The sequence below is a fragment of the Phacochoerus africanus genome, chromosome 11 (assembly GCF_016906955.1).
Source record: "Phacochoerus africanus isolate WHEZ1 chromosome 11, ROS_Pafr_v1, whole genome shotgun sequence".
Lineage (NCBI taxonomy): Eukaryota > Metazoa > Chordata > Mammalia > Artiodactyla > Suidae > Phacochoerus > Phacochoerus africanus.
The window spans coordinates 50161720-50181832 of NC_062554.1; the positions used below are offsets into that span (position 1 = coordinate 50161720).

Genomic DNA, 20113 nt, shown 5'->3' on the forward strand with positions numbered 1-20113 from the left:
CAAACTTATCAAGCTCTTTCCCATAATAGAGCCTTTGCACCAGACCTGCCCTCTACCCAGAATGCTCTTCATTCTATGGCTGGTTTCTTATTCATTCTGGTCTTGCCTCAAGTGACTTTTTCTCAGACACACTTTCTAAACTTCCTACCCACTTCCCACACCTGAAGCTACTCTCTATCTCATTACCCACTTTTTGGCTCTTCTCTTCTTCTCTCACTATCCATAATTATCTTATTTTACATTTATGTACTTGCTTATTTTCTGTTTCTTCCTCTCAGGGTGTAAGCTCCATGAAAGCATCCTTGTTTGCTCTGTTCCCTGTGGGACCGCTATGCCTGGATTGGTACCAGGCAGATATTTGATGCTCTATGAATCCTGAATGAATGAATAAATGGCTGGAGGACTGAGTGAGGACAGTGTGGAAAGAGTGAAGCATTGAAGCCATAATCAATAGAGAGAACAGGAAAAAAAGTAGAGGAATGGGAGAAGGTCCAGAAAGATGCAGGGAAGAGATAAGATCTAGACTTGGGGGACCCTCCTCCTTGGAGGGGACTTCAGCTAATTGTGCTCTGAGATTGGGGAAGAGGAGGGAGGAATAGGGAGCCTGAGGTTTTCAGAGACTTTTGAGGTGGAAGGAAGGAATGTCTCTGATAGGGAAAAAGGAATGATGTCTGAGCTATGCATGGAGAAGTTTGTTTTCCTGAGGAAAGAAAGCCATTTCACTAAGAGCACAGGGGAAAAATTAGTAACAGTAGTGGCAGTGACATTGTGAGTAAAGACAAAGTATGAGACCTTAGATAGATAGATATACAGATAGACAGACAGGCAGAGAGATCTTGGTAGAATAGGAAGCAAAATTATTCAGAGAGTAAGGCGTGGGAAGGGTCAGCGGAACTGAGGACAGGAGAACCAGCCTGGAATCACCCTGGGGTCCTTCTTGATACAGAGATGCATCAAGGAGAAGTATTTCAAGATCAACACATGCCTGAACTTAGAGTCAAGATGCAGAAATCAGAGCCCAGGGTAGGCAAGTCAAGTGACCTGCTTCTGCTATTCGAAGTGGATTTTGAAAAATAGTGCACACCCCATGGGATGAGGGGGGGAAGCCTGTTTATTTAAAAGCGTAGCCAAAAGCACATATGGACCTGAGAGATATCGGGCTTCCCCACATCATTCCTTATTCTCCTGCCAGCTATGTGCTTATTGTCATCAGCCAAGGGATGTTTGGGATTAGAACAGGAAACAGTGACATGGTAACCGGACTATGCAATCTCTTTCTGCAGCTGCACAGGGCAGAGACCCTGACAGGTGAGATGGGGCCAAAAATGTCTGTTGAATAGAATCGAATTCCACCTGAATGATTAGGGAAGCCAGAACTTTCCTGACACCCAAGAGGACCCCTCCCCCACCAGTCATAACACACCCTGTGTACAAAAAAAGCCAGTGTTACCCTGCTCTTAACCAATCCCCTGGAAACTCATGGCTACACATCAATGAGGAAGCTGTCAATAGGTTGTTACGATAATCCAAACATTTGAAAGGGAAAAGAGAAAATACAATTGGTGATAAGGTACTTCAGGTGCCTTGGAAGAAGAGTTTAATATATTTCAATTGTTACTATTAGCCTGGCATAATTTTTTCTGCATTTTTAGCATCCGTGTTTCTGGAGCTCTCAGGCTAGGTAGAAAGAAAAATTCTCTTGGAGAAATAAGTATCATTTTTATCTTTGCTGCCTATAAATATGAGTTGTCCTGATATTTGGGACAGGACTCAATGCTCATCAGAAACATTATTGAAAAAGAGGAGACAGAAACTGCATAATGAAGCCCAAGTCTGGGACAGGAGACTTGTGTCCTGTGCCTCGTTCTATCCTTAATGGTACTGACATTGTCACTGAACCTCTCTGAACCAATTCTGTTTCTCTAATTGTCTGCCTCTCAGAGGTGCTGGGAGCACAAGTGAAATATTGTGTATGTGGATATGTTTTGGATTTTGTAACTGTCCTAAAAAATCAAGAAGTGTTAGGCTCCTTCTAGGTTTTTTTTTTTTTTTTAATCCTTAGAGAGATGTGCTCAGCTGTTAACTTCAGAGGATGAGAAATAATCAGCTTTTCATGATTACCATCGCCTCTATCATCATTATCACCATCAACATCATTATCTCATCATCATGGTATTTGAAGGCACACTTTGGCCCAAACCATGTTAGGTTCTTCATATGGATTAATGTCTTTAATCCTCACAACAATCTTTTGTAAATTATTAGAGTAGAGTTGATTTACAATGTTGAGCCAACTTCTGCTGTATAGCAAAGTGACCCAATCATACATAGACATACATTTCCTTTCTTATATTATTTTCCACTAGAGTCTATCCCAAGAGACTGGATATAGTTCCCTGTGCTAGACAACTAGGACCTCACTGCTTATCCATTCCAAATGTAATAGTTTGCATATATTAACCCCAGATTCCCAGTCCATCCCTTCTCCCTCTTGGCAAGGGCTATCATATACATAGCCCTTGAAGATGTAATCATAGATTATGTCCTGTGGCGGAGGAGTGAGGAGACAGCTGGGAAAGTTTTGAAATAGGTAATATTTGAGTAGATGAGTAGAATTTCCCAGAGAAGAGAAAATTAGATTGGGAATGAATGCGTGCTCTGAAAGGCTTACCTTGTAGTTGCAGGTGGCACTCAGCTGGTTCTTAATTTGAGGCACTTTCCACTGAATGACCCTGCCATTTTCAAGTCAGGTCGTGATTTTGGGCTAAATGGAGTAATAAAAAAGAGTGATATCTTTGGGATCAGACAGGTTTATCCTGGATACTCTCCTTGTCACCTCTGTAATCTTGGGCAAGTTATTTAATTCCTCTGAGCATTAGTTTCTTTGGCCATAAAATGAGGATAATAATACTATTTACCCAGAGCTATTTATGACAATTAAATGAATTCAACATATAAATCACCTGGCACAATGCCTGGCTCTTAGTACAAACTTAATAAATATTATTTTCTTCTCCTTTTGTCATCAACAAGGAGTAGACACTATTACTATCTTCTTTGCAGGAAACTAAACTCAAGAGATGTTAAATGACTTGGCCATTCAACTTGAATGTGTACAGCAGAAGCAACAATTTTCCGTTTTCAGTTCTTTGATATTCCTCATTCACCACACCCATGCATCCAGATTTCCCCAGCAGCTGTACATGGCCAGATAGAGCTTAATGGACTAACTCTAAGACTTGAAGGAGAATAAGGGATGGGCATCTATTTCCATACTGTATGAAACAATAACATAGCTTCTAAAAGTTATTGCCTTTCTGTAAGTACTTGCAAGAACATGTGGCTATGCCTAATGTTTGGGAAAGGCATAGCACCAGATTTTGTGTTTCGGAATAATTAATGAAGTCATTCTGAGAAAAATCTGTCTGAGCTGAGTAGCTGCCAAGTTCCTTCATCATGCCTTCAGACTTATTCTTTCCTGCTCCCACTCCTTGCTGGAGATGGCTCCCTCAGCAACCAGAGAACACACTCCTACCACTGCTTTCGCCAAATAGCCTGGTGCTTTGGGGTCTGTCTCCATCACCTCTGTGGTCTCCCTTCTAGAACAAAGATTTGCATCCAGGATTCCGATACGAGGATTTGCAGACACACTCTCCCTTGCCATAAACATGTAGGGGGCTCTACTTTCTGTTTTCCACCCTTTAAGGAGTAACAATAGGATCTCACTCATCTTCTGGGTGAATGAGAAACATAATACAATTGTCCCTTGGGTAAGGGCGGTTTGAATTTCCCAGGGAAATTAGGAAATTTTTATTTATCTTTGAATCTGCAGAAACAAGCACAGTACTTGGAAAATAGTGTTTTTTAATTTTTTAATTATTTTATTATTTTTAGGGCCACACCTGCAACATATGTAAGTTCTCGGGCTATAGGGGTCAAATCGGAGCTACAGCTGCCAGTCTACACCACAGCAACTGCAACACCAGATCTGAGTTGCATCTGTGACCTATGCCTCAGCTTGTGGCAAGGCCGGGCCCTTAACCTACCGAGTGAGGCCAGGGATTGAACTTGCATTCTCACAGACGCAATGTTGCACACTACGTCAGCCTCTTAACCTGCTAAGCCACATTGGGAACTCTAAAAATAGTATTAGAGACACAATCTGTAGTGAAGAAAAGACATCAGCGGTAAGAACATGGTATGTTCACAAACGGTTATGATACAAAGTAGATTAAGAGTAAAATATAGACCAGATGAAAGGCAGTTTACATCTCAAGCAGTAAAAGGAACATGAAAAAGGTACATTTAAACTTTCCCAAAGCAAAGATAGGATTTCAGCAGGAAGTGACTGAAAATCAAGATGTTCTTGACAGGAGAACAACATGAGCAAAAGCATTGAAGCAGAAAAGTTTCACACCTGAGATGAAGAAAGTGAATGATTTAGTTTATCTGAACACTGGACACATTTAGAGAAATAATGGTGGGTAATGCTGGAAAAATAAGTTAATATTCTTCAAGGCCTACTGCAGAAGTTTATACTTAGTTCGAGAGATAATTGGGACCATGGGAGATTTTTTTTTGTTATAGTTGATTTAATGGGAGATTTTAAAGCATGTGAGTCAGGTGATATGAAATGAGTTTAGGAAAATTAATCTGGTAGAATAGGAGATACTGAATAGGAAAAATAAGAGAAATAATTGCAGTTGATATAGTAAGAGGGAAGGAAGGGCCGATGTAGGGAGTAGGAGGGGTCTGATTGGGGAGAAAACGTGAAGGTATAATTCATGGGATTTGGCAAATGCCCAGATGTGGGGCAAAGGAGGAAAGGTCACTCTAGTCATGGTCCATGGGGAAAATGTTTATGCCATTAGGAGTGACTTAGGGGGGAAAATGGATGGATATTGGATCTTGCTTGGTATATGCTGTGTTTCAGATACTGATAGGTTATCTGGACATCTAAATTTAGTCCTTAGAAGAGATCATCAGTTGGTGATCACGACTGGAAAGTCATTCGCATGGAGTGATAATTGAAGTAATGGGAATGGATATTTGAAAGGGAGATTATAAAGAGATAGGAGATCTGAAGCTATCTTAATTTAGGAGGGTGGAGAAAACGGTGGGACAGGGGACAGAGATGGAAAAAGTGTGATCGAAGTGACAGGAGGAGATCAAAATAGTGTTGTGTCAGGGGGTAAAGAGAGGGACTGTCTCACACCAATGGATGATGCAGCCGGGAGTGAATGGGGAAAACTGCCTGTGAGACTCGGTAATTAGGAAAGCACTGATGACCTCAGGAGGAGTTTCAATGGAGGAGAGAGGGGGGCAGTACAAAATGGAAGAGGTTAAGCAAGAGGTGCTGGTACAAAACTAGTGGGTGTGATTGGTTGACTATACTTTCAAAGCATTTGATAGTGGGAATGAAAGAGAGATAGGAAAGTGATGAGAGGAAACTTTAGGATTTTCTTAGGGAAGGTCAGATGGGCAGAAGCTTAGAAGTCAACTCAGAGGGAAAAACAGAAGGTGCAAGAAAAGGGAAATAACTGATGCAGGAACTCAGTACCAAGAAGGAAGGCTGAGGAGTTAACCTGAGATTTAGAGAAAGAAGAAGAGAAAGAGGAAGGATACACAGAGATGTTGAGGTAGGAAGAAATGAATTTGAAGATGCTCAAATGAGAGATTATATATCCGTGAAACAGGCTGAAAAGTCATGTTAGGGGTGGGAAGTTGGGCAGAACTGAAGCCTTGAGGAAAACAAAAGAGAAGCCTCTAGGAAGTGGGATGATTAATTAATAAAAGGTGAGTGAAATCAGATGTGAGTATCTGTCAACCCAACAAATAGATCTGTGATGAATCTTCAAGGCTTTTTCCAGTAACACTTGGCAACTCTTCCTGAAGGCTGGGAGTGGAGCAGAAGTTCAAAGTTTTGCGGCATCCTGGAATGGTAGTTAGTGTTTGTGAAATGGTTAATTACATGCCAAGTCAAACAGAGAAGCTAGAAAAAGACAATAACAAATCAGAGTGACTGGTGATGACAATAAGAAGCAATTTTAGGAGGTGCACTCAATTGAGAGAGAAGGAAGGGTAGAAGATCATTGCCGAAGAGGATATTTGGGGGGTTGACATCTTCAGGATAAGCAAGTCTGCATAGTGGGGGTGCTGCTTAAGTGACCAGGCTGCATTGAAGATGAGGACATTGCTATTAAGGAGATCAGGATAACTCCATTTTTTTGATATATACTTTTGTACAAATTTGAATGATTTTTTCCAACAAGCAAATATTACTGCAAAGCAATAAAATCAAGATAGATAGTTAAGGCATTCAAAAGAAAGAAACCGAGGGAGAGATTTCAAGTTCATAGCCACGTCAGTAAGTCAACAATTCTTTTTTTGTTTGTTTGTTTGTCTTTTTGCCATTCCTTGGGCCGCTCCCAAGGCATATGGAGGTTCCCAGGCTAGGGGTCGAATCGGAGCTGTAGCTGCCAGCCTACACTAGAGCCACAGCAACTTGGGATCCGAGCCGCGTCTGTGACCTACACCACAGCTCACGGCAACGCCAGATCATTAACCCACTGAGCAAGGGCAGGGATCGAACCTGCAAACTCATGGTTCCTAGTCAGATTCATTAACCACTGCGCCACGACGGGAACTCCAGTAAGTCAACGATTCTTTACTAAATTCACTAAATGTTGAGCTGGACTGGATTGAAAGTTGGCAGAACTTTTTTTTTTTTTTTTCCCTGATGTCCCCACAGTGTGAGGAAGTTCCTGGTCCAGGCATCAAACCCACAGCACAGTGGCAACCAGAGCATGGATTATTGACCTTCATGGAGGCAATGGAGGGGATAAGAAGAGAGAACAGCCATTCTCAGACGGAGAAGTCACTGAAGAAGATGGTGAATTCTAGGGAAGTTGGCAGAGAACTTTGAAGAGGGTGCAGGAGTGCCATAATGACTGGTATGAACTCCATAAAGCAAGAGCTGAACTGAGTCCTGAAGACAAAACCATGGTCTGAAAATGGCAGTGGGGAGCAGGGATAATGAATGCCTCTCTTCCAGGGAAATAGAAGTGGAGCACACAGCCCCCCTTAAGACTTAGTACTAAGGGATTTAGTGTGGGAAGAAAGTAAGAAGACATTCAGTTAATAGAAATGAAAGACATAAAGTCAAAATGGGGGGGGGAAGTTCATTCATAAAAGGACGAAGCTGAGCTCTAATAACATCATAGGCCTTCTACACAAACCAACATTTATGATGCATAAATACAACCCAATAAATAAGCAACCGTGCACTGCCGGCAGTCCCCTGAGAGCCTTCCAGGCCTTGAGGGTGGAGTCAAATCTCAGAGGGAGGAGAAAATGCCTTTTGTTTTTATGTGGGCAGAAAGTGCCTTACCCTTGGTCCTGTTTTTGTGTGTAGATTAAAATGGAAACTAGGAGTAAGGAAACTGGTTCTTTAAATCTCATCACCAAAGGCCTACTACTTCGGTCAACATCTTCAGGACCAGCGTAAAGGGAGGGAAAAGGAGTTCAGCACTTTCTCATTTCTGTGTTGTTTTCCTTTCTGTCCTTCATTTTTCTTTTTCTTTTTTGTCTTTTCAGGGATGCAGCTGCGGAGGTTCCCGGACTAGGGGTCGAATCAGAGCTGCAGCAGCTGGCCTACACCACAGCCACAGCAATGCCAGATCTGAGATCTGAGTTGTGGCTGCAACCTACACCACAGCTCATAGCAACACTGATCTTTAATGCACTGAGAGAGGCCAGGGGTCAAACCCGCATCTTCATGGTTACTAGTCAGGTTTGTTACCGCTGAGCCACAATGGGAACTCCCTCATTTTTCTTCCTTTCTGGTTCTTTCCCTTTTTTCTCCCTTACTTCTTTCCTCCCTTCTCTTTTTTCTATCCTTCTTTTTCTTTTCTTTTCTTTCTCTCTCTCTCTTTCCTCTTTCTCCTTGTGGGCAGGAAGGAGGCAGAGTAACAGCTAACACTCTTTGCCAGCTAATGTAATGTTTATTCATACATGGAACTGAGAAGCCCCAACTTCTACTCCTCAGCCCCTAGGCTCAGCTCACTTGACAGCCCTCAGTGGAATGAAGGGCAGTGTATCCACAGCTTTCCTAGAAGTTCCTGTTCCAACACAGCACAAAATTCATTCCAGTCTAGTGAGGTAAGATGAGCATTCGGAACAGCTGTCGATTGGGAGCTTTATTTAGATTCTCTTCAGAAGTCACCTCTGCTGTGGATATGGCTGAGTGTCTGCTCCCAACCAGACAAGGCTGGTTCTGAGTGTCCACTTGGACTGGAGCTGCCTCTACAGGTTGAATTTGTAAAAACTGTGGATGGGGGGTAAGGGGGAAGGATGACAGCATCAAATCCTCCACTGCGACTATTCCTTAGGGGACTGCCTGGCAACACTGCACTTGACCCAGGCATGGACTGGCCACCATATCTGCCCAGCTCTAGGTGTGTAACTTCCATTCTGCCCCCAGAAGTGGTGTCTTTGTGACCTTTACCTGGACTTTGCTACTCTTGCCAACCAATAGGAGGCACATCCAGGAAGCAGAGATTTGAAAGTAAACCTAGGCTCAGAGATGAAGAGTGACTCAGAAATATTTGTTTTCAGGAGTCCCTGGTGGCTCAGTGGTTAATGAATCTGACTAGGAACCATGAGATTGCGGGTTTGATCCCTGACCTCGCTCAGTGGGTTAAGGATCCAGTGTTTCCATGAACTGTGGTGTAGGTTGCAGACTCGGCTCAGATCCCGAGTTGCTGTGGCTGTGGCGTAGGCCAGCGGCTACAGCTCTTATTGGACCCCTAGCCTGGGAACTTCCACCTGCTACAGGTGCAGCCCTAGAAAAGACAAAAAAGACAAAAAAAAAAAGAAGAGGAAAGAAAAGAAATATTTGAACACAAATTGTAAGAAACTGAGGTCAGATACAGCATAAAAGCATTTGACTCTAAGGTCATTAAGAAGGCTCCCCAGGAGTTCTTCATTAAGAAGTTTCCCCAGGAGTTCCCTCATGGTGCAGCAGATTAAGGATCCGAGTTGTCACCACTGTGGCAAGGGTTCCATCCCTGGCCCAGGAAGTTTGGCATGCCCCAGGTACAACCAACAACAACAAAGAGAGAGAGGGAAGGTTCCCCACTATAATTAGAATGACGCATCCAATATGGCTTCCTTCACTTCCCACCCCATCTGCTCAGCACCCACCTCTATATGGTGAAGGCTATTTTCCGTACACACCTATAACTTTCTGGCCCTGGCTTGTGTGCTAGGCCTGAACATGGCAAGCTGGAAGGGCCAGAGAATTAATGCCAGAAGGATCACAAGAATCTATGACTCCTCTTGATAAAGAGCCCATCTTTCTGGCCTTCTGGGTATGGGTTGCATATATATCATATATACAGCTGATCCTTGAACAATACAGGTTTGACTGCATGATCCACTCATAAGCAGATTTTTTTTTTCAATAAATGTATTGGGAAATATTTTGAAGATTTGTGACAATTTTTTTTTTTTTTTTGGTCTTTTTAGGGCTGTACCCACAGCACATGGAGGTTCCCAGGCTAGGGGTCCAATCAGAGCTGTAGCCGCTGGCCTACGCCACAGCCACAGCAACTCGGGATCCGAGCCGCGTCTGCGACCTACACCACAGTTCATGGAAACACTGGATCCTTAACCCACTGAGTGAGGCCAGGGATTGAACTGAGTCCTCATGGATGCTAGCTGGGTTCATTAACCACTGAGCCACAATGGGAACTCTGGAGATTTGTGACAATTTGAAAAACTCACAGACAAACCACATAGCCTAGAAATATCAAAAAACATAAGGAAAAGTTAGGTATGTCATGAATGCGTAAAATATAACATACACACTCTGTGTTCATTGGCGTGCTCTTGTTGTGTAACGGGTTAAGGATATGGCGTGGTCACTGCAGTATGCAGCAGTTCAGATCGCTGCTGTGGCATGGGTTTGATCCCTGGCCCTGGCTGGAATTTCTCCATGTCAGCTCCAGGAGAGCAGTGTTCTCTGGTGCTGGTAATTTTAATCTGGGCTTCCCAGCCAACCTCCAGTGAGGGCTAATGAAGGTCAGGCTTCAGGGAGCAAAAGGTTCTTTCCTTTTGTGTGGCTGGACACTGACCTGTTTGGATGCAGGACATCCCGGAGTAGAGGGGATGAGTACTTTCCGAGTTCCAGAGTATTCTCTGTCTGGGAGTGGCTGGTCTGCTTCAGTCCCTGCTTGCAGTCACAACACCATAAAGAGCTACTGCTTCCCCTGAACGGGTTTCTATGGCAACCTCACCCAGCAGGCAAAGAACAGCGCTCTAAGCTTCAGACGGAAGGTTAGGAGATAAAAATAAATTCTGATTAATCCAGGACCCATGTATGACTAACACTCAGGAATTACCTGAAAACATAAAACCAGTTGGAGTGAAATTTACATATTTCCCTTTCCTTTCTTAAGAAAAATAAAACCCACAAACAAGATGTTTTTTCTTCATCATTTTGACTCCTTGAAAAGCAGAGTTCTTTCTGTGAGGCTGGATTTTGCTGGTAGCTTTTCTCTCTGAAATTCTCAACCCCTGTACATCACATTGCAGAAGAATCTGTGGCAGAGAGTTGATATGGTCCAGTAGGAAACAAGTGACCGCAATTCATATTTCAGAGTTGACTGCCACAGCCCAGAGACCTGAAATGTAGCACCATATATCACAAATCTGTAAAACCCCTGTATTTCTTATTTCCCTTACCTTTAAAAACACCTTCCCCGACGACCTTACAAATGAACCATGAGGCTCAAATAAGGTCACAGATGTGAAACGTTTTTGAACAAAAGAAAAGGTTCTGTGCAAATGGAGGTTTTGATGAAGACTGTTATTACAAGGCCGGGTGGAGAGAGAACTGAGGGAGGGGCAGACCGCCCTCTATGGGAGACAGGCAGGGATTACAGTCCTCCTCATCGTCCAGTGACTTGGTTGCAGGAGGAGCAGAGGAAGCAGGCAGAGCTCCCTCTATGGGGAACTGGAACCATACCTGATTATTTGACTATGTAGAAACAGTATTGGGAGAATTGAGAGTTCTTTTGAAGAGTGGGCAGATTCAGTGCAGGGTCATAAAAGAGGAAAAAAATCATCATATTCTCTTGGTTCAGCAAGAAGGTCTTATGTAGTAGTAATACCATAATCATAAAATAATGATAATAGCAAACACATATGGCTTTGTAAAGCACCGTTCCAAGTGCTTTATTTATATTTACTCATTGAACACTCATAAAAATTTTACAGCGTAGCCACTGTTATTATCCCCAGATTCTGTTATTATTTCCAGCAAAGGCACAATAAAGCAGTTTGCCTGAGGTTGCACAGCAAATAGTAGCAGAAGTAGGATTTGAACTGAGGCAGTCTGTGTCCAGAATTTGAGCGTTTTTCTACTATTCTAGGCTTGTTTGTTTTGTTTCATTGGGGTTTTTTTGTTTGTTTTTTTTGTATTTTTAGGGCCGCACCTGCAGCATATGGAGATCCCCAGGCTAGGGGTCGAATCGGAGCTGTAGCCGCCGGCCCATGCAACAGCCACAGCAATGCCAGATCCAAGCCACATTTGTGACCTACACAACAGCTCACGGCAACACTGGATCCTTAATCCACTCAGGGAAGCCAGGGATCAAACCTGCGTCCTCATGGTTACTAGTCATATTTGTTTCCGCTAAGCCATGAAGGGAACTCCAAGGCTGTTTACCAATTTAAACAAATAACGTGCTATTTCTCTGATATGCATTGGTATGGCCAGGCAGCCAATTACTGTTCTGCATGATCTCTAGCAGTTACTAAATGTCTGGAACATCACTTCTGGAATCAGAGGGGGAGGACAGAGAAGGGGAACTCAGAGTGAGTGTGTAACACCCTCATCTACTGTAATAGGAAATATATATATATATATATGCCTAAAATTGAGACATAAAGAAAGATACAGCAGCACAGGAATAATACTGTTTTGCTATACGGAGGAAAATAGAAGAAATGACTAAAAAAGAGATTCAAGTGGTTGCCCTGAGGGAATGGAATTTAGGAGTTGAGAGGGAAAAAGCAGGGGGAGCTTTTATTGTTATAAGCCTTGCAGTATTATTTGGCTTTAAAATTATGTATATTTATCAAGCACCTACTGTATAGCACAGGGAACTATATTCAATGTTTTGTAATAACCTGTAAGGGAAAGGAATCTGAAAAAGAATATATATACATGTAGTTATATATATATTTATATATATGACTGATTCACTTTGCTGTACACCTGAAACTAACACATTGTAAATCAACTACACTTCAATAAAAATAAGTATTTTTTAAAATTAAAAATTATGTATATTTATTATTTGGGGAAAAAATAAAATTTAATTTAAAAATTTGATAAACTCTCATTTGTTTAGGATTGTTGAGACTTGTCCAGCTGAAAACAGAGGCATAATCCAACGATTCTTAAGGTAGCTTCTAGACTAAGGACCACGGAAATAGGAATATTTAGCTGGTTGAAGAGTGAGACTATTTATTTGTACTTGATTCTTGCAAATTCTGTGAGTCTATAATTGCTTCAAAATAAATTAAAAAAAATAGGGAATCTGAAAAAATGAAAAATAAAAATAATTTTTTAAAAATGCCTTAGTCTTCTGGCCCCTTAGTCTTCTGGCATAGACTACACTGCCTGCAGGAGATCCTTTTCCATAAGCTGAAGAAATGCGGCATGGAAAGAAAACCCAAAGGAAGCAGCTAAAGAGAATAGAGGTAAGTAGGTCAAATCTCTGGAAGTTACAGGAGAAAAATAAGATGCCTTGAGCAAGGATGTGGGCTACCTTTTAAGTAGAAGGAGGCTGTGTGTTCACTAAACCCAAGCATGGAGAAAATAACAGGGTCAGAGAGGCTGGAGCAAGTCTGGGTTTGGAGAGTCAGAGTGGGAGATGGAGAACGTCTCTGTGAGGGTGGATGGAGTGACAGAAGAAGGAAATCGTTTTTGAAATGATAACACAGAGCCTGCACTTCGGGTGCAGCAGGGGTGAACTTCAGCCTTATGAGCACTGACTGTGGCTGAATCACTGGGCCAACCCCTCGCTGTTGGATGACTTACTTCAAAAGAACTCAATTCCCCTCCCAGTACTGTTTCCACATAGTCAAATAATCAGATATCATTCCAGTCATTCCAGTCCCCCCACCCCCACCCCTTTGCTTCCTTTCTTGCTTGCTTGCTTGCTTGCTTTTTAGAGCCACACCCGAGGCTTATGGAAGTTCCCAGGCTAGGGGTCTGCAGCTAGGGGTTGGAGCTGAAGCTGCTGGCCTGTGCCACAGCCACAGCAACGCCGGATCTGAGCCGTGTCTGCAACCTACACCACAGCTCACGGCAACACTGGATCCCCAGCCTACTGAGCGAGGCCAGGGATGGAACCTGCATCCTCATGGACACTAGTCTGATTTGTTTCCGCTGCACAACAGGAACCCCCCCTTTTTCCCCCTTCCTGTTCTAGTTCTACTGGAACATTTTATGATCCTTTTCCAATTTGGACTGGCTGTCCTCTAAGCCTATAATACAGTTGCAGTTCTGGGACTTTCCTTTCCAAATGCACTGTGTTGGAAATTTTATTCCCTAGTATAAATCTCCTTTCTTGATTTAATCCAAGATTTCTCAGCTTCACTGCTATTGACATTTGGGGCCAGATAATTCTTTGTTGTAGAAGGCTGTCCTGCCTTTATTAGGATATTTAGCAACGTTCCTGACTTCAACCTCCTGGATGCCAGTAGCAGCCCCTCTTCTATTTGTGACAATCCAAATTGTCTCCAGACATTGCTGAATGTCCCTGGAGGGCAAAATTGTCCCTTGTGGAGAACTTCATGCCACTGACTCATGCGTGACAATTGCTTCCTGAGAAGGGTTGCGTAGGATGTAAATTTTTGAGATCTTGCATGAAATCTTCTTTAATCCAACCTTATGTTTGATGGCTAATTTTACTAAGTGTAAAATCGTAGATTGAAGTAATAAGCCCTCACCTCCACCCTGGATTTTCAAGCTACCATGCAACTATTTTCTAGCTTTCAAGGTTGTTATTAAGAAATCTGGAAGTTCCCATTGCAGCTCAGTGGGTTAAGAACCCAAAATAATGTCTGTGAGGATGTGGGTTTGATCCCTGCCTCACTCCTTGGGTTAAGGATCTGGCATTACCACAAGCTTTGGTGTAGGCTGGCAGCTGCAGCTCCAATTCGACCCCCAGCCCTAGCCCAGGAACTTCCACATGCCATAGGTGCAGCCACGAAAAAGAAAAGAAAAGAAGAAAGAAAGAAAAAAAAGAAATCTGATACCATTCAGATCCAATTTTTAAATGTTGGCAATTATTTTATATTTGCTGCATAACACACCATCTGTTACTTAATGGTTTAGAACAGCAAGCATTTGATTATTTTTCATGATTCCGTGGGTTGACTGGGGCTCATCTGTCTCACGAGGGACCTTGCATGTGTCTCCCTCTCAGTCAGGGGGTGGATGGGGCTGGAATATCCAGCATAGTTTTTTCCTTACATCTGCCTTGGCCAGATGATGGGAAGACAACTCCAGTAGGACATAGGCAGGGCTGAGCCTCTCTTGCCCTCTGTGGTCTCAGGACTTTCCTCTCTCCTCAGGACCGATCCATGTGGGGTCTCCCCAGCAGAGCACTCAGACTTTCTACAGCAGCTCAGGCTTCCAAAAGCAGAAGCTGGCAGGTATCCCTAAGGCTTAGGCTAAAAGCTGGCCCAACAGCATCTCTGTCCCAGCCTGTTGGTCAGAGAGAGTCACAGGGCCACACCAGATTCCACGTGGGAGAGGACTATGCCAGGGTGTGGATATCGGGAAGACAGTTCATCCGGGTCCATCTCTGGAGATGTGGAGCTATCACATTGTTATTTCCTGAGAACTCTTTCTTGTTTGCTGAGAGTTTATCTCATACACTATCCTCTCTTTCTTCTCCGAGAATATTAATCATAAGTGTAATTTTTTTTTTGAGGGCCGCACCTGTGGCACATGGAAGTTCCCAGGCTAGGGGTCAATTTGAAGCTGCAGCTTCCAGCCTACACCACAGCCATAGCCACACAGAATCCAAGCGATATCTGTGATCTACACCACAGCTCATGGCAACACCGGATCCTTAACCCACTGATTGAGGCCAGGGATCAAACCCACATCCTCATAGATCCTAGTCAGGTTCATTACCTCTGAGCCACAACAGGAACTCCATAATATAAATATATATTTTGGTCTCTATTTCCTTTGCCTTCCATTTCATCTGTTTTGTTTTTTTATAGTTGGTTGGAAGCTTTCTTCAAGGATCTGGAGATCCTTAGCTATTCATTCTGAGCGAGGCTCTGAAAAGCTGATTGGGATCTCAGGAGTAATCAGTGTCACATCTATGAGAGTCTATGGAGATGTGACAGATTACCAGCTGTTTTATTGTGAGTACTATAAACTTTATTTTATAGGGTTTTTTCCCTTAGGGTTCTCCGGTCTCTCCAGAGAAAGACTGTCCAATCTTTTGCTTGGAAAGAATCTGGCTGTCGGCATTCCTGAGGCCAAGCCACTGAAGGGGCTGGCTGCCAAAGAAGATTGTCTAGGCTTCCACTGAATCTCTGTCTTTTCAGCACAGCTCCTCTTTCCGATTTTCCACCGTGCTGGTATCCTGTCTGAAGACTCTTGATATGGTTTTTCCAGAGCATACCCTAGTCCTTCTATGAAGGAGGGGGCCCCAGACTTCTCGTACTGGGGGAGAGAACGTGAGTACCTAACTGTCCATTATAGAGGCAGTATATACAGGCAGTATTATACAGGTCAACCAAATCCTCCTGTTTTTAGCTCCACCCCTGTTCTTTCTTAGTATCTGCAGCCTCCAGTCTCTGAGCCTTTTCAAATATTCTTGAACACAAATCAGCTTGACTCTCATCCATGTTCCCCTCCACAAACACTTAGGTTGTAGCTTTTCCAGCTGACTTCTATGAAGGTAGTTTCTATTCCTCTTTTTGCATTCCATGTTCCAAAACTTAGCTGGTATCTCTTGTCTGTTGGTTTCTCCTCTCTGTGCTGTCTGTCCTTATGGGTTTAAGACATTTACTATTATTTCACCGGCAACCCAGGAGGGAGTGTAAATGAACTCATGTTTAATTCACCATATGTAACTCAAAGACTTTGTTATTTTCTAAAGTTCAGGAGATAATATTTATGAATTTCCTAGGTTCACGATCAAACGGCTTCATCAATGATGAATTCTGTCTAACTTCATCTAAGCTGATGGAAGGTATGTCCCAGTGGTTCTCTGATTATATATAAGAATCATCTATGCAGCTCTGGAAAATGCTAATTCTTAAACCCTACCCCAGATGAAATTAATCAGAATTTCTGACATGGGCACATACAGTAAATAATTTATTTTTCTGATGTGTAACCAGGGTAATGGGGCAGCTGTGGGGGAGTGGTGGTGATGGTGCAACAATGTTTGACTTCAAAGTTTGATGACTTTTGCAAAATAGGTACGTCTCTCCTCTCTACAGCTCCCGCCCCCACTCCCTCCCTCCCTCCGTCCTTCTCTCTTTCTCCCTCTGATGCACACAGACTCTCTCTCTCATTGACTTCCTATGCATGGTTGTCATGCTTGCCTTTGGGTTATGGAGTATTTGAGGCTGTTGCTACCTGCCCTGATTTTTACTTTTCTGTTCTATTTTGGACCACTATCCACCTCACAAACACGAGGGGGCACATGCATCCAAAACCCTGATCTCAATTACCTGTGGGATAAGAAGTCTCAATTCCACCTATCCTCCTTCATTTACCTTAGTCTGTGCTAAAGGGAAGCCTCGGAGAGTTGCAATTAGTAACTAGAAAAGCAAGTTGTGGGGGGAAAGAGATTTAAATGATAATTTCTCAGGGTTTCTGAACTTTAGAACTTTGCTCTTCTTTGGTCTTTACAAAGATGTTTTAAATTAGGTAATCCATTTAAGATTCTTTGAAAAGTGTAATGTGCTTGGGGATTTTTTTTTTTTTTGTCTTATTTCTTGTGCCACTCCCATGGCATATGGAGGTTCCCAGGCTAGGGGTCCAATCGGAGCTGTAGCCACCGGCCTACGCCAGAGCCACAGCAACGTGGGATCCGAGCCGCGTCTGCAACCTACACCACAGCTCACGGCAACGCCAGATCGTTAACCCACTGAGCAAGGGCAGGGACCGAACCCGCAACCTCATGGTTCCTAGTCGGATTCGTTAACCACTGCGCCACGACGGGAACTCCTTTTTTTTTTTTTTTTTTTTTTTTTTTTAATCTAAAGTGTGTAGGGAGTTCCCATTGTGGCTCAGTGGTAATGGACCCAACTAGTATCCATGAAGATGTGGGTGCAATCCCTGTACTTGCTCAGTGGGTTAAGGATTCGGTGTTACTGTGAGCTGTGGTGTAGGTCGCAGGTGTGCCTTGGATCCAGTGTAGCTATGGCTGTAGCATAGGCCTGGAGCTGCAGCTCTGATTCTACCCCTAGACTGGTAACTTCCCTATGCTGCAGGTGTGGTCCTAAAAAGCAAAATAAAATAAAATAAAATAAAATAAAACTTACACCAACCTCCAAAACTGGGAATTGATATGGCAAGCCATTCTTTTACCTACATTGCATAAGGTTCCTTACAGAGGCCAGAATTAAAGCACATCTAGGGGAGTTCCCTGGTAGCTCATCAGCTTAAGGATCTGGCATTACTGCTGTGGATCAGATCACTGCTGTGGCACAGGTTCAATCCCTGGCCGGGGAACTTCCTCATGCCATGGGTGCTGCCCGAAAAACAAACATCCCAAACACTTCTGGGTAACCAATGCATTTGATATTGTTGGAATTGTGGCAGAGGAATTTCTAACAACAACAATATTAGTGCACTACTTCTATTCATACTTAATTGTCCACAACCCTCCCAAACACTTTATCTTACTTAGATTTTACTGTAACTCTGAGAGATAGACATTATTACTCCCTGTTTTACAGATAAAGGAACTGAGGTTTTGAAAGTTTAAATGACTCTCTCATTGCTAGCAGCTGCCTGAGGTTGGACTTTAGACCTATGTGTTTTATTTTTAATTGTGGTTTAAAAAAAAACACACACATAACTTAAATTTACCATCTTTTTTTTTTTTTTTTTGCTTTTTAGGGCCGAACCCACAGCATATGAAAGTTCCCAGGCTAGGGGTAGAATTGGAGCTGCAGCTGCTGGCCTACATCATAGCCACAGCTATGCTTTCAGATTCAAGCCACATCTACAACCTACACCACAGCTCACAGCAACGCCGGATCCTTAACCCACTGAGCAAGGCCAGGGATTGAACCTGCATCCTCATGGTTACTAGTCGGATTTGTTTCTGCTGTGCCAAAACGGGAACTCCCATCTTTACCATTTCTTTTTTTTTTTTTTTTTTTTTGTCTTTTTGCTATTTCTTTGGGCTGCTTCCACAGCATATGGAGGTTCCCAGGCTAGGGGTCCAATTGGAGCTGTAGCCGCTGGCCTATGCCAGAGCCACAGCAACGCGGGATCCGAGCCGAGTCTGCAACCTACACCACAGCTCACGGCAACGCCGGATCATTAACCCGCTGAGCGAGGCCAGGGATTGAACCCGCAACCTCATGGTTCCTAGTCGGATTCGTTAACCACTGCGCCACGACGGGAACTCCAATCTTTACCATTTCTTTCTTTTTTTTTTTTTAATTTAATTTTATTTTTTTTGGTTGTTGTTTCTGTTGTTGTTGTTGTTGCTATTTCTTGGGCCGCTCCCGCGGCATATGGAGGTTCCCAGGCTAGGGGTCGAATCGGAGCTGTAGCCGCTGGCCTACGCCAGAGCCACAGCAACGTGGGATCCGAGCCGCGTCTGCAACCTACACCACAGCTCACGGCAACGCCAGATCGTTAACCCACTGAGCAAGGGCAGGGACCGAACCCGCAACCTCATGGTTCCTAGTCGGATTCGTTAACCACTGCGCCACGACGGGAACTCCTAATCTTTACCATTTCTAAGTGCACGGTTCAGTAAGTGTTAAGTGTTCACATTGTTGTGCAACATATCTCAAGAAGTTTTTCGTCTTGCAAAATTGGAATTCTGTACCCATTCAGCGAGAACGCCCCCTTTTCTCCTCCTCTAGCCCCTGGTAACTAACATTCTATTTTCTGTTTCTATGACCTTCACTACTTTAGATATACTATAAATGGACTCATACAGTTTTTGCTGTTTGTGAGAGGCTTATTTCGTTAGCATGATGTCTTCAAGGTTCATCCGTGTTATAGTATGTGATAAGATTTTCTTCCTTTTTAAGGCTGAATAATATTCCATTGTATGTACATAAACAACCGATTTTTTTGTCTTTTTTTTTTAGGGGGCGCACGCATGGCATATGGAGGTTCCCAGGCTAGGGGTCAAATGGGAGCTGTAGCTGCCAGCCTGCTCCACAGCTACAGCAACGCCAGATCCGAACCGTGTCTGCAAACTGCACCACAGCTCACAGCAACGCCAGATTCTTAACCCACTGAGGGAGGCCAGGGATTGAACCCATATCCTCATGGATAGTAGTTGGATTCGTTACCCTGAACCATGACAGGAACTCCCAAACACACATTTTGTGTATCCATTCATCTGCTGATGGACCTCTGCGTTGCTTCTACCTCTTGGCTATTGTGAATAATGCTACATTGAACATGAGTGTACAAATATCTCTTCAAGATTTTGCTTTCAATTCTTTTGAATATATACCCAGAAGTGGAATTGCTGAGTCACATGCTAATTCCACACTTAATTTTTTGAGGAACCGCCATACTGTTTTCTGTAGTGGTTGCACAATTTAACAATCCCACCAGCACTGCAGGAATGTTGCAATTTTCCCACATCCTTGCCAACACTATTTTGTGTTTTTGATAATAGCATCCTAATGGGTATAAGATGATTGAAGCCTTTTCTTTCTTCCTTCCTTGGGCTGCACCTGTGGCATATGGAAGCTTCCAGGCTGTGGGTCAAATCAGAGCTGCAGCTGCTAGCCTGTGCCACAGCCACAGCGACACCAGATCCGAGCCGCATCTGTGACCTACATCACAGCTTGCTTG

General features: G+C 43.3%; 1 protein-coding gene across 2 annotated transcripts in view; it reads right to left on the minus strand.

Annotated features, from left to right (window-relative positions):
- Window positions 1–20113, minus strand: part of SCN3B (sodium voltage-gated channel beta subunit 3) — a 76252-nt gene that overhangs the window by 26959 nt on the left and 29180 nt on the right. Inside the window, exons 1-2 of one of the 2 annotated variants that reach the window (XM_047752981.1) lie at window positions 10137–10313; window positions 2672–2764 (exon numbers count right to left, since the gene is read on the minus strand). The gene's annotated coding sequence lies outside the window, so the exon portion shown is untranslated. Of the gene's footprint in view, window positions 1–2671; window positions 2765–10136; window positions 10314–20113 lie in introns of those variants that run through there. The other variant, XM_047752982.1, reaches the window with a different exon arrangement.